Source organism: Neofelis nebulosa, chromosome 1 (genome assembly GCF_028018385.1).
Source record: "Neofelis nebulosa isolate mNeoNeb1 chromosome 1, mNeoNeb1.pri, whole genome shotgun sequence".
NCBI classification, from domain to species: Eukaryota; Metazoa; Chordata; class Mammalia; order Carnivora; family Felidae; genus Neofelis; species Neofelis nebulosa.
In genome coordinates, this window is record NC_080782.1 from 131,407,010 (window position 1) to 131,420,518 (window position 13,509).

Here is a 13,509-nt window from a genome sequence, read left to right on the forward strand (position 1 = left end):
GGCTTCCCATGACTACAGCCACAGAGGTTTCTTGGGCTCTTTTTCTCTGACGCTTTTTCCATAGCACAGCTGGAAACTGATGTGAACTGCCATCTGAAGCCCCAGTTCCTAAAAGCTTCTCAGATTCTCCTCTGCACTCTCTCGTCTGTCTCCACATCCCTGCTCTGTCCAGAAGCCTGGCAGAGAACTCAGAGCTTCTACTGCAGTGGGGCAGAGCATCCCACATTAGTGAGGCTTGACCATCTTCTGCTTCTATGGTGGTCATGCACATCACTGGAATTCATGCTCTGTTCAAACACAGTGAATGTTAGGTCTTAGGATACAGCAATGAACAAGACTGGGTCTGCCCTCAAAGAGCTCCCAGGAGAGGGACAGAGACAGACAATAAAGAAGTGAACATATTCACAAACAAGATAGCTGCAGACACTGATAAGTGTTATTAGTAAAGTAAAACAAGGAACTATGACCAAGTTTGACTGGGTGGGCACCATGAGACTGGGTTTTTCAGACAAGGCTTCCTTGGGAGGAGACATCTGAGTTCAGACATGAGCAACAAGAGACAGGCAAGCATAGCAAGAATGGGAATACAGAAGAACAGTGCCAGGGTCTTTCATGGGTTCCAGGGAGTCTCTGAGGAAGAGCAGACCAGTGTAGATGGAGAGGGGGCAGTGAAAGGGGTTGGGTCAGAAAGGTAGTCAGGCCTACATCACCTTTAGCCTTAGGTCTGAATTCTATTGCAAGTTGAAGGATTTTAAGCCAAGCTGATGACCTGATCTTGAATTTTCAAAAGTGAGTCTGGCTGTTGTGACAGAGTGGACAGCAATGGGACAAGAGTAAGCATGGGTGGTTGGGCTGCATATAAATTCTGAAAGTAATGCTGAGAGAAGTTGATGACAGACAGGATATGGGGAGTGAGACTATGAAAGGAGTCAGAGATGAGTTGAAGGATTTTGGCCAGGCCACTGAATGGAATGGCCTGCCATGAACTGAAACGGGGGAAGATCACAGAAAAGAAGGTTAATGGGGTGGTGGCAATATGAGAGTTCTGTTTGCTCTTATATGGATCATGATGCTTCTATTACCAAGTAGCAGAAAGTACAAGTAAAACTGGCCTAAACACCAAGGGGAATCTATTGACTCTGACAACTGAAAAGTCCCGATTTTGGACATGGTTTGATCAAAGCTTCTCCATGGGTCCTCAAATCTTGCTTTGTCCTCAGTCTGGCTTCCCACAGTGGTGCAAAATGGCGGCATTGGTTTTAGTCCTGACCCCTACTAGAAGAAGCTTCTACTGCCCAACTATTAAACAAAAGTCCTGAACTTTTGTTCAATTTTACTGGACCAGTTTAAATCACCAATCACTGTGGCCAATGGGAATGGGGTTATACTAATTTTCTTCACCAATTAGAGACCACCCATGCAGCTGTGGGTAGGAGGACCTGCTTCCCAAAGCAGGAGGCATGGCATGGATGCTGGGAAAACAGCCCTAATGTCCACAGAGTGGTGGCTCATTGGAGATGGACTTAGGTGTCCAATGGGAGCTACCAAGGGGAAGGCTGGATCTAGGAGTGTGAAGCTCAGGAGGGAGACTGGACAGGGAAATCAACATTTAGTTGTCACTGGTGTATAGTAGTAGGAGGGCACCAGCGAGTGAGTGTAGATGGTGACTTGAGGACTCATCCCTGGTGCATTGCAATATTTGGAGGTAGGAATGCTCCTGAAGAGAAGTACAGAAAGGAGAATACAAAAGACCAGCCAGCTAGGTGAAGGGAAAGCCTAGGGAATGTATTGTCATGGATAAAAGAGAAAAATGTTTTCCCTGAACTAAGTTGAAAACTGGTAAGCGAAAAAGCAAGGGGAGAACAAGGATGTGGATCCTGGATTTGGCAACATGGTCACAATGTGATACTCACACCCACCTCTTCTCTGCGGCCCAGCTTGGTCCAGGGATGGAAATAGTATGGAGAGGACTGAGGCCCATTTATTGTGGCATCAGCACAGAGGGTAAGTCCTGTGCACTGAACATGACAAAGGTGACTGATGGGGAGTTGGGGAATGGGCGGCAGTGGGCTTGGGGCTGAACAGGAATGGAAATGAAGGATGAAGGACAGTGGAATTCCAACAGCTGGCGTGAGTGCCGGAAAGTCACGAGGCTGTGTTTGTGTGAGATGTGTGAGGGTAAGGGCGATGGAAGAGGAGTCACAGAAGTGAATGACTGGAAGGAGAGGGCTGGAACAGGGTCCTTACAGTCCAGGTCACCTTTGGAAGCTGCCCTAGGATGATGGTGGTACCTGGGCTGAGAGAAGCCCTACAATATGGGGCCAAGCCATCACACATGTCATGATAATGTTTTGAGGTGTTAACACCTCCTTGTTATCTGTCTTGTCTCTTAGCTCATGTGACAAAGAGAAAACATGAACCCCCCAGCCCAGAGCTCCATCCACACCAGTGAAAGCAGCCACGTGAGGGATGGTCAGCATGCTCGGATCATCTCTGTATTTCCCGGGGGCAAGATCTCTCCATGGCTGACTCCAGGATCTCAGGTCTCTGTGGGAGAGAGAGACTTGGCTTGGCATTGGCTGGACTCATGGTTGGGGGTAGGGTGAGGGGGTCTCTAACAGCTCAGATATAGTAAAGGATCTCAGCCACCTACTGCCTGGACACTGGAAGGGGCCCAAAGGGACAATATTTGGTGAGTAAAAATGAACAACAAATGATCAAATAATTAGTGATCAATTCTGAAACCTAATTTCCAAAAAGGTAGCAGAGGTTAAAAAAAAATTCTAGGTTAGGAAGGATTGAGTCACGGCAGTGAGCAACCTGTCTTAGTGTCCTGGCTGCTCACGGGAGGCCTGGGCCTCAGCTATGCCTGGTGATGAGAGAGGACATTGACTCATGGGAAAGATGCTGTAATCAGGATCAATATGATTCTGTGGGGGAGGATATTAGAGAAAGACTTTTAATATGTTCCTCTGCCTGGACTTTTCCTTCCTCCCACTGATCATCCTGTGTTATCTGGATTCTACATGCACATCTGCTGATGGGGCTCTTCCCCACTGCCCCTCACCCCCACCCTCACCCCAGCCTACGTCCTCTACAGCACCAGATGATGTGTGCTAAAATGAATCCCTGTTTCAAAAAGCCACCTACTCATGGGTCTCCACTTGCATTCTTTGAAAAAAGATGATTCCTTTTTGTTTCTGGCCACAAATGTGATACACTTTCATTACAAAAAGTTTAGAAAACTCAGAGAAGTACCAAAAAAGAAAACAAAAACCAGCCTCAATCCCAAACTCAGAGACAATGCCTTACTTTTGACACATCAGTTTTGTGTCTTTCCTGACGTCCTTCCAACCACATCTTCTTTTTGTTAATTGGGACTATATAAGTTATGTTCCAGTTTATGCATTTTGTCAGGGAATGAAAGCTTCTGTGAGACAGTAGGAATTTTATCTGCTTTATTCACTGCTTTTACTACCACGAGATAGCCACTCAATAAATATTTGTTGTTAGAATGGATTTCATAACTTGTTTTCACTTAATGCAACGTAAACATCTTCTGCATCATTATGTACTCTCTTATGCCATTATATTTAATGACTACAAAATATTTTGTAGTATGTGTTTATGATAATTGATTTATCAAACTCACTATTGTTAGATATTGTTAGATTTTTAATAGTATAAAAATGACCTCACATTTTTTATACTATAGGTAACATCACGCTGAACATCTTTGAAAATTCATTTATAGCTATTTCTGCATATTATTTCCTGAAGTTAAGTTCCTAGAAGTGGAATTGCTGGATTGAATGTGCTTTACTTAAAATTTCTGTACATTTTGCCAAATTGCCCTCCCACCCAAAAAAAAAGGCTGATGCAAACACATGTCGTAAACTCTTTCCAGAGGAATCTATGACCATGTTTTAAACTTTGATAATTGATGGAAAAGACATACCTTCTTTCCATTGAATTTTTCTTTGATTATTTGTGGGATTGACTTATTTTTTATATTTTTACTAGCCATTTGTATTTTCCTTTCTTTATTGCTTAGTCAGCTACTTGCTCCTGATTCTTTCCAGGTGTGTCTTGTCTTTTTTTTTTTTTTTTTTTTTTTTTTTTTTTTTAGAGAGAGAGAGAGAGAGGCAAGGAGAGGGAGACAGAGATCAGAAGCAGGATCTGCACTGACAGCAGACAGCCTGATGCTGGGCTCTAACTCATGAACCGTGAGATCATGACCTCAGTTGAAGTCGGATGCTTAACGGACTGAGCCCCCCAGGTGTGTTTTTTCTAACTAATTTATAAGAGCTCCTCATATAACCAATATTTGGGGGCTGAAAAATTTTGAAATTTCATGTAGTATTTGTATTTAGTATATGAGCTTTCTAGTCAGTTGGGTCTAATTTCTGTACTGATGAGTGGACTTAATATTTGTGTGATTCATCAAATTACCTATTAAGGCATTTTGGTTTTTAGATTATTGTCCTTCCAAAGAGGGCTTTTGGCCAGTATTGAACAGGTATGTCCTTTAAATTAAATTTAAATCCATTTTAGGGGCGCCTGGGTGGCTCAGTCAGTTAAGTGTCCGACCTGGGGCTGAGGTCATGATCTCACAGTTTGTGAGTTTGAGCCCCACGTGGGGCTCTGTGCTGACAGCTCAGAGCCTGGCGCCTGATTTGGATTCTGTGTCTTCTTCTCTCTCTGCCCCTCCCCAATTCATGCTCTGTCTCTCTCAAAAAATAAATAAACAATACAAAAAATATTTAAAAAATTTTTTTAATTTAAATCCATTTTGTTAAGTTTAATTTTTTTTAACATTTATTTTTGAGAGACAGAGAGAGACAGAGCACGAGCTGGGGAGGGACAGAGAGAGAAGTAAACAGAATCTGAAGCAGGCTCCACGCTGCAAGCTGTCAGCACAGAGTCCGACATGGGGCTTGAACTCATTAACTCTGAGATCATAACCTGAGCCTGAAGTTGGATGCTTAACCGACTGAGCCACCCAGGAGTCTCCATTTTGTTAAGTTTAAAACTGAGATTGCATTAAGTATAAATCCAACTTTGGGGAGGACTGACATGTTTGTAATATTTAGTATTTTAATCCAGAAAATTAGTTTATCTCTTCATTCACTGAAGTCTTTTTTATGTCCTTCTATATAGCTTCAAAGCCTTCTTCAGCTTGGTTCTGCACACCTATTGTTTTTTCCCAGCTATTTTCTTGTTTTTTGGTTACTTTTGTGAATTTTTTTTCTGTATGTTTTCTGTTATATTTATTTTCATATTTAACAAATATTCAGCCACCTTATAGAAACACTTCTATTTAGTATCACAACTTTTAGTTGCTTCTCTTAGAGTTTCAACCATGCTTACTTTCTCTCCCCTTTCACTCTCCCATCCACGTATGGAGGCAGAACTAAATTCGAGTACCCCAGAGCAGGAGTACAGATCAGCGCGCACGCCTGTCCTCAGAGGGATATGAATGATCTTCCCCAGTGAGATCATTTGTGCCTGTCTTGGAAAGAAGAGTCTGCTTTGGATGCATAGATGTTCATGGTGACACAGGAGGCACACGCGCCCTCCCCAACCACCACCACTTGCACAGCTATGGAACCATGGAAACAATTCTCCTAGGAGGAGCACAAACCTGGTGAAGCAGAGAGCATGCAGATGGGGCTGGGGGTAATTTGGCAGAAGATCCAGCAGAAGCAAGCCTTGGGGACTTGCAGCTGGCTAGAGGCCCTAAACTTCGTGCTCTTGCAGGAGGGCCCACCCCTGAGGAACATGGTGATGGGAATGGTAGGGCCCAAGAAGAAGGAGGAGGGGCTGAGTGTGTGTGTGTGTGTGTTGTGGAGCAGTGTCCGGGGCAGGGTGGCAGTGGGGAGGTGGGTTAGAGGGAGCAGAGGTACCTGGAAGGAGGACTTGTCTGCCCAATTCTCTGTCTTCCTTCAACTACCCCCTCACCAGAAATCCTTCCTGACCCTTCCTAAAGCCAGAGTTTAGAAGTCTATCGTACCTGTTTCCAAAAGGTCCATGCTGACCCTGGCACAAACCCTGGGAGACCTTCTTTCCAGTTCTCTACCAGAATGGATCCTACTGGTGTTTATATCTGCTTAATGATTTCTCTTTTTTTTTAATTTTTTTTAAATGTTTATTTTTGAGACAGAGGGACAGAGTGTGAGGAGGGGAGGGGCAAAAAGAGGGAGACACAGAATCCCAACCAGGACGCAGGTTCTGAGCTGTCAGCACGGAGCCTGATGTGGGGCTCGAACTCACAGACTGTGAGATCATGATCTGAGCCAAAGTCAGATGCCCAACTGACTGAGCCACCCAGGTGCTCCTAATGATTTCTCTTTTATTCTAAAATTCTACAACACCACACTTTCACCCTGAGCGTCTCCTGAATGCCAGATGGCTGAGCATGACAGCAGCATGTGGAATGGAAGGGATGATGGTGTCAAGGGCTGTCCTGGATGGAGGGGGTGGCAGTGTGTGTTTCAGTCTGACTCTCCAAAGATGTGGGTGGCTGATTCCCACCCCAACTCCTTACCCTGAGGTCCGTGAGAATTCACCGTGTGAAACTCCTCTCTTCATCGCATGCTTGGCCCGGCAGCTCTATCCTGGGTGTTTCACATTCCATCATCTTTTCCTTGTTTGGGAACTTTCATTCTACAAAGTTAAAATAATGTCTGAAATTATTTTGAATTGGAGTTGTACAGCACAGTATGCAGGATGCCCTGGTATTTTAGGTGAATTCCCTGCTGCTGTGTCATCACCAAGAGCTCATGGTTGGCCCTGATATTTCTACCATGCAGGGGATATTGTCTTTCCTTCCGCCTGGGGTTTGCCTACACACAAACCACATCACAGCTTTGGAGATGAGAGTGACACCTGTGATTCCTGAGGATACTGGGGTTACTCTTGCCATCTTTTCCCACTGGAAAACATAATTGGATCCTGAATTCACATTTCTTCTTCCCAACAAATTAACTCGATCTTTTTCCTTCTTTTCCATATTCCTAATTTCAAGAGGTTTTATTGAGAAAGGATGTGCAATTGTGGCTTCCTCTTGATGTGACTCTTGCCAATTTTCCTCTTAGTCGATATGATGGAAGGAACACAGGCATGTTGGGGGCACCTGGGTGGCTCAGTCAGTTAAGCATCTGACTCTTGACTTCACCTTACATCATGATCTCACAGTTTGTGAGTTTGAGCCTCACATCGTGCTCTGTGCTTACAGCATGGAGCCTACTTGGAATTCTTTCTCACTCTCTCTCTCCCTCTCTGCCCCTCCCCTGCTTGCTCTCTCTCTCTCGCTCTCTCTCAAAATAAATAAAAATAAACTTAAAAAAAAAAAAAAGAATACAGGCACGGGAGCTGGATGGCTCTGGATTTAAATATCAGGCAGCCTTGGGATCTTAGGTGAATTATATCAGCTCTCTAAGCTTCAGTATCCTCATCTGCAGAATTAGGTATTTAATGCAAGTGACTGCAAGGCTCACTGGGAAGTATCTCACACATTGCAAATGCAGGAACGTAACTGGGCTTGCAAGGGGCACTGAAATAAGGGTCCTGGGCACAGTCAGAATTGAAGGCCGTTGAAGACAATTGCGTCATGGACATAGCTGGAAATCTTTACCTGGGATTTGTTTTGAGTTGCAACATAGTTGGACCTGATTGCCCTTCTAGTTGGCTGACTAGTATACTGACTCTCTCCACTCCCTCACTGGCCCTGTAGAGAACTTGACAGTGAATTCTTCTGTTTCTCATTTCTGCTGTTCTGGGAATATTTGTTTCATTTTTCATATTCTCTGCAGATGTGTATTCTTTGCGGATAAAGACTAAAATTCCAATTCCAAATTCCCAGGGGTGAACTACTATTGGACCAGTTACCAGTGACCAGGGAACAGAGTCACATTGTGTGAACATGACAGCCCTAGTTGTAAAGCTGTGGCTGGATCAAAGGGCATGGTGAAAACAACATTTTCTAAAGAAGGTGGTGCAGAGATAACCCTGACAACCTTCTGTCTCAGAGTTGGAGCGAACCGGAGTTCATCGCACAATTTCACCCGGATGACACTCAACACAGCTGCAGGTATGGCCCATGGCTGTTTGTTCCCCACCAGCCTGTCACCCTGCAGTATAGGTCGGATTTTATTCTAGTGAGAATTCAATTTACATAGTTAACCTGTCTGTTAAAATTTCACTTAGGGGGTGCCTGGGTGGCTCAGTCGGTTAAGCGTCTAACTTCAGCTCAGGTCATTATCTCATGGTTCACAGGTTGGGGCCGTGCGTCAGGCTCTGTGCTGACAGCTGAGAGCCTGGAGCCTACTTTGTGGATTCTGTCTCCCTCCCTCTCTGACCCTCCCCTGCTCGTACTCTGTCTCTCTCTCGCTCTCAAAAATAAATAAAACATTAAAAAAAATTTTCACTTAGGATTTTTGTGCCTATATTTATATCTGACGTTAGCCTATCTGTGTTTATTCAACTGTTTAAAAATCGAGTCTTGGAATTTTGTCTCTAGTTACCTCATAAATTGAATTGGATAGCAAATAATGTTTTTATATAGTTGCAAGTAATTTATATAATATAGAGATGACTTATGTTATCAAATTAAAAAAAAATTCTCGCTGGGGAGTAATGTATGGTACATTAGGTTGGGAGTTAGAATGCCCAAGGTTTGGTTTGGTTTTCATCTTAATTTTCTGTATGAACATAAGCAAGCCCCTATGCCTCCCAGGCCTCTGTAGGATTAGGGAGGACAGGACAGCTGGCTCAGATGTCTTGTCCGCCCCCCGCCCCAAACCCAGCTGGCATTTCTGGGTAATCAGCCACTGATGCTCGGAGTTGTTTCTTTTGGCAGGCCCATTGACTCCTTTCTGGAGCCCTGTAGCAGATTTCTAGCCAGTGGTGTTCCCCCCATCTTTGAAGTGCTTTCTGTTGTGTTCCTGGTTTTCTCCTGGCCCTGAGAGTGCCCCCGTCCTCCAGCACTGTTTTCGTTTTCCTTGGGTCTGAGCTCACATGGTCAATGACTTAGGCATTGATTTTTTTCGTTCCCTATAAGGAGCTCTGAGATGGGAAGCATCCTGCCTGCCTCCAGGGAATGTATCATCCCCTTCTGGAAATTCGCTTCTCCTTGGATTTCCCTGGCACCTGGACCCTCCTCAAGAGTTCCTCCTTCCACTGCCTTTGTCCCCCGTCCCTCTCTCTATCACATCCTCGTAGGCTGACATGAGCCACTCTGAAGGTCTTCCAACCATGATCTCCCTCTCCAGCTCCAGCTCAACATGGACTTCTTTTTTTGTTTGTTTATTTTTGAGAGAGAAAGAGAGTAAAAGCAGGGGAGGAGCATACAGAGAGGGGGACAGAGGATCTGAAGTGGGTTCTGTACTGATGGCATAGAGCCTGAAGCAGGGCTTGAACTTGCAAACTACAAGATCATGACCTGAGCCAACATCAGACATTTAACTGACTGAGCCACCCGGGCGCCCCTCAGTGTGGACTTCCAATGGCTGCCAGAGCCAAGGAAGCCTGGGACAGAGGCCAAGAGCCCCCAGGGTCAGGAGGTGAGGAGTCTGGTAACACTGATCTCTACTCATACCCACCCTGCAGTTCCTGATATTTGGGAAGGAACATCATTCTGATTTCTCTAATGATCGTCCCATGACCTGCTTTTCCCTCTCCAATACCCCAACCCTTTCTGAACTGAGAGAGGGCTCTGGAAATGGCTTCTTCTTATATCAGATTTTTCCTTGTTACAAAACTGTCTATTCATTGTAGAAAATTTGGAAAAATACGGATGAATTCAAAGAAGAGAGAAAACCTTATAATCCCACCACTCAGTGACACCACCTACTAATCTTTCTTCCATTTTTTCCATGAATATATAAATGCTTTTAAACATAATTGGGATTGTACTGAATATACTGCTTGGTAAGCTGCAGGTTTTGATTGGCCACATGCCACAAGCATCTCCCTGTGGCACCGTGCAGCGTTCTGCATCATCATTTTTATGGGCAGCAATGCATATACCATCTTATAGATGTGCAAAAATGAATTCAGCTTTGTGATTGAACATTTGGGTTGTTTCCAATTTGGCACTGCTGTAAATAATATTTCAGTGACAATCTTTGTGGACAAATAACTCCTGATTTTCCCTCTTTGTGTTAATTCCTAAGCAAACCCATCAGTGGCAGTCAAAGGTTAAGTCGAAAAAAAATTTTTGAGGTTTGTGACACATCCTTGCCAAACTGCATTTCAGAAGGGGTCTGCGGGATGTCAGAGCTTCAGATGACCAAACTTTCTCCTGATCCCTTTTCTTTTCTTACTGACGTCAGCTGGCCTGGCCAGGAGGCTGAGCTGCCCAGATGGTCACCAGGAGGAAGGGTCTGAATTCCTGTTAGATGGGAGTAGTGAAGTGGGGGTGCTTCCAGATAAGTGAGGTGGAGTTTATGGAATGCTGGTCCTCTGAGCACCTCTGTGACATGGCTTGGAGTGGGGCCTCCACCTGTCTTTAGAGGAAGGAGACAGAAAAATGGACAGTGACACTCAGGCAGTAGCTTCACAGCTCACTTACATGGACCGCTATGAAGAGAGGGCCAAGTATTTCTTCTTCTTTCAATTCCCTGTCCATGTCCTTTGCTCATTTGTCTTTTTCTTCTTGATTTGGTAACATGTCAAAACCTTTTCCTGTTGCCTGTGGTATAAATAATTTTTGCAAGTTATCTATTTATCTGTTAAATCTTTTTAATTGTGGTTTTTAAGATGCAGACATTTAACATTTGCTTGTAGTCAGATCTTCAAATCTACCAGTGTTTTCCTTTTGTGGTTTCTACCTTCTTTATTGTACTTAAAAAGATTTTTCCTAACCCCAGATGGCATAAACTTTCACCTATATTTCTTCAAAGTTTTTTGTTTGCTTCATTTTCAAAGTCTTAAAAATGTGATTTGTTTCCCATCAAATCTAGACCTTGTGTGAGTGGGAGGCACAGATGCTGGTGCTGGTGGCTTGATTAGCTCTAACTTCCAGGCCTGTGAACTCAGGACAAATTCCAAGTCCTTCGTGTTTGTCCTTCTATGACTCTGGGGAAATCCCAGGAGCCCTCTAGTTATTTAATTGGCCTTTTTAAAATTAAAGAATCTGGGGATGGGGCTCCTGGGTTGGTCACTCATTGAAGGATCTGATTTTTGGTTTTGGCTCAGGTCGTGATCTCACAGTTCCTAAGCACTAACAGCATGGAGCCTGCTTGGTATTCTCCCTCTCTCCCCCCACCTGCTCATTCTGTCTCTTTCTCACTCTCTCAAAATAAATAAATAAACTTAAAAAAAAACAGTAAATAATGTGGTTGCTTATGTCTGTCCAGTTGGCTCATCAGAAAGCTTTCAATCAAAAGAAACCTTCCCAAATAAGTAGATTAATGTATTTCTGACACCTAGGCAATGGCCTTTCCATAGAGCGGATGCACACCATGTAGGCAGGGACTTCTTGTTTGTTCACTGCTACATCTCCAGTACCTACATAATGCCTTGCACATAGTGGGGACTCAACATAGGCTTCTTAACTGAATTATGCATGAATGATTATCATGTACCCATTTTTTAAATTTAAAGAGGTGATAACATGGAGAAAATACTCATGTGGTCAGGTTTAAAAAAGTAACATAGGGTACTGAATAAACCGTATCCATCATTCATTCGTTTAACAAATAGTTATTGAACTCCACTATGCATGGGGAAAAGACAGGATGAATATAAGGATTAAATGACTTAACATATTGTATTAGTCTTCTGGAGATTCCATAACAAAATACCACAAACTGAGTGGCTTGAACAACAGACATTTATTTTCTCACAGCTCTGGAGGCCAGAAGTCCAAGATTATGATGTTAGCAGGGTTGTTATCTGGTGAGACCTCTCTACTTGGCTTGTGGATGGCTGTCTTCTTGCTGTGTTCTCACAGTCTTTTCTCTGTGTGTGTGCCCTCCTGGTGGCTTTCCCTTTTCTTATAAGGACACTAGGCCTATTGGATCCGGACTCCCTTATGGCCTTATGTAACCTTAATTATCTCCTTAAAGACCCTGTCTCTACATATAGTCACATTGGAGGCTGGGGCTTCAACATATGAATTGGGGGAGGGGTGGGGGGGAGGATACAATTTTTTTTGTAACATATATGTAAAATACTTATAAATAATGCCTGGTTGGGGGCACCTGTCTGGCTCCTTTGGTAGTACATGAGACTCTTGATCTCGGGGTTGTGAGTTGAGTGTAGAGATTACTTAAAAATAAAATATTTTAAAAAGAAAAAAAAAGATAGAACATCTGGCACATACTAAGCACAATGTGAATGTTTGATATTATTATTACTATTATTATTGTTAGAAAATATACAAAATCACATTGTTCATTATCCTTGGGGGAATGAGATTACAAATGACTTTAGCTTATACTTTCCTGTATTTTCTAACATTTCTACATTGAACAATTTTATTAACATGGAGGGGAGTGGGATTTCTACTGTTCAATAAAAGACATGGGTTGAATGTTGTTTGCAGCCCTCCAGCAATTTCATCATATATTCCAAGCTTCTTCTCTGGATAGGGTTTCAAGTTCTTGCCTCAGCTCTTTGGATTTGTGGTTGTCAGAGTGCAGAGAAACAAAAATCAGGCTCAGCTCACGCAGGCCCACCACCTAGAGCTTCTATTTCCTCATGTATGCAGCGATGAGAGTGGGGGTGCATCATATAGTAAGGGTTGGAAAGACCTTTAGCAGTGGGGTAGTGAGTAGATCAGTTTGAGTTCTTGACTGCAAGCAACAAAATCCATACTGACTATTTTAAGCAGAAAAGGAGCATTTTAAAGAATGTTAGGTGGCCCACAGAATTTGGGGGAAGATTCAAGAAAAAGAGTCAGATCTCAGCTTCTAGGAACAACTCCTCAAACCATCCTCTATCCATTGCTTCTGCTACCAGCCTGTGCCAGTAAGATGGAGACCACACATAGGACTTTCTCTTGCTTACTGTTGGCTTTTGAATCAAAGGTTTACAAGGGTATATCTGATCGGCATGGTCTAAGTCACTTATCCACCCCCTCCTGCAAAGGAGGCTGAAAAAGAGAGTTTTCTGGATTCTACCTTAAGAGGGAGGTTCTTACAATGTGGAAAACTATCAAAATAAAGGAGAGTGTTAAAAAAAAATGTTGGAGAGTCAAAAAATCAGAAGGTCCACCACTGTCAGAGAAGCATGGCTCAGATGTCCTAACTTCAGGAAAACATGAGACCAGAGTGGCTGAGCTCATTGTTTGATAGTACTTAGAGCCATTATCAGGCTAGAGACAGAATGACACTGGACCTCACAGACCAGAGGGTGACTTTTTGTGATGATGAAGAGGCAGCAGAGGTGTGGCTAGTCAGTCAGTTAAGTCCTGATGCCAGAAACCTCTCAATTAGCCTCTCTTTGTACCAATGGACACAGAGAGGGACAAGAAGCTTGCCCAGGACTGCACAGCATGGCAGA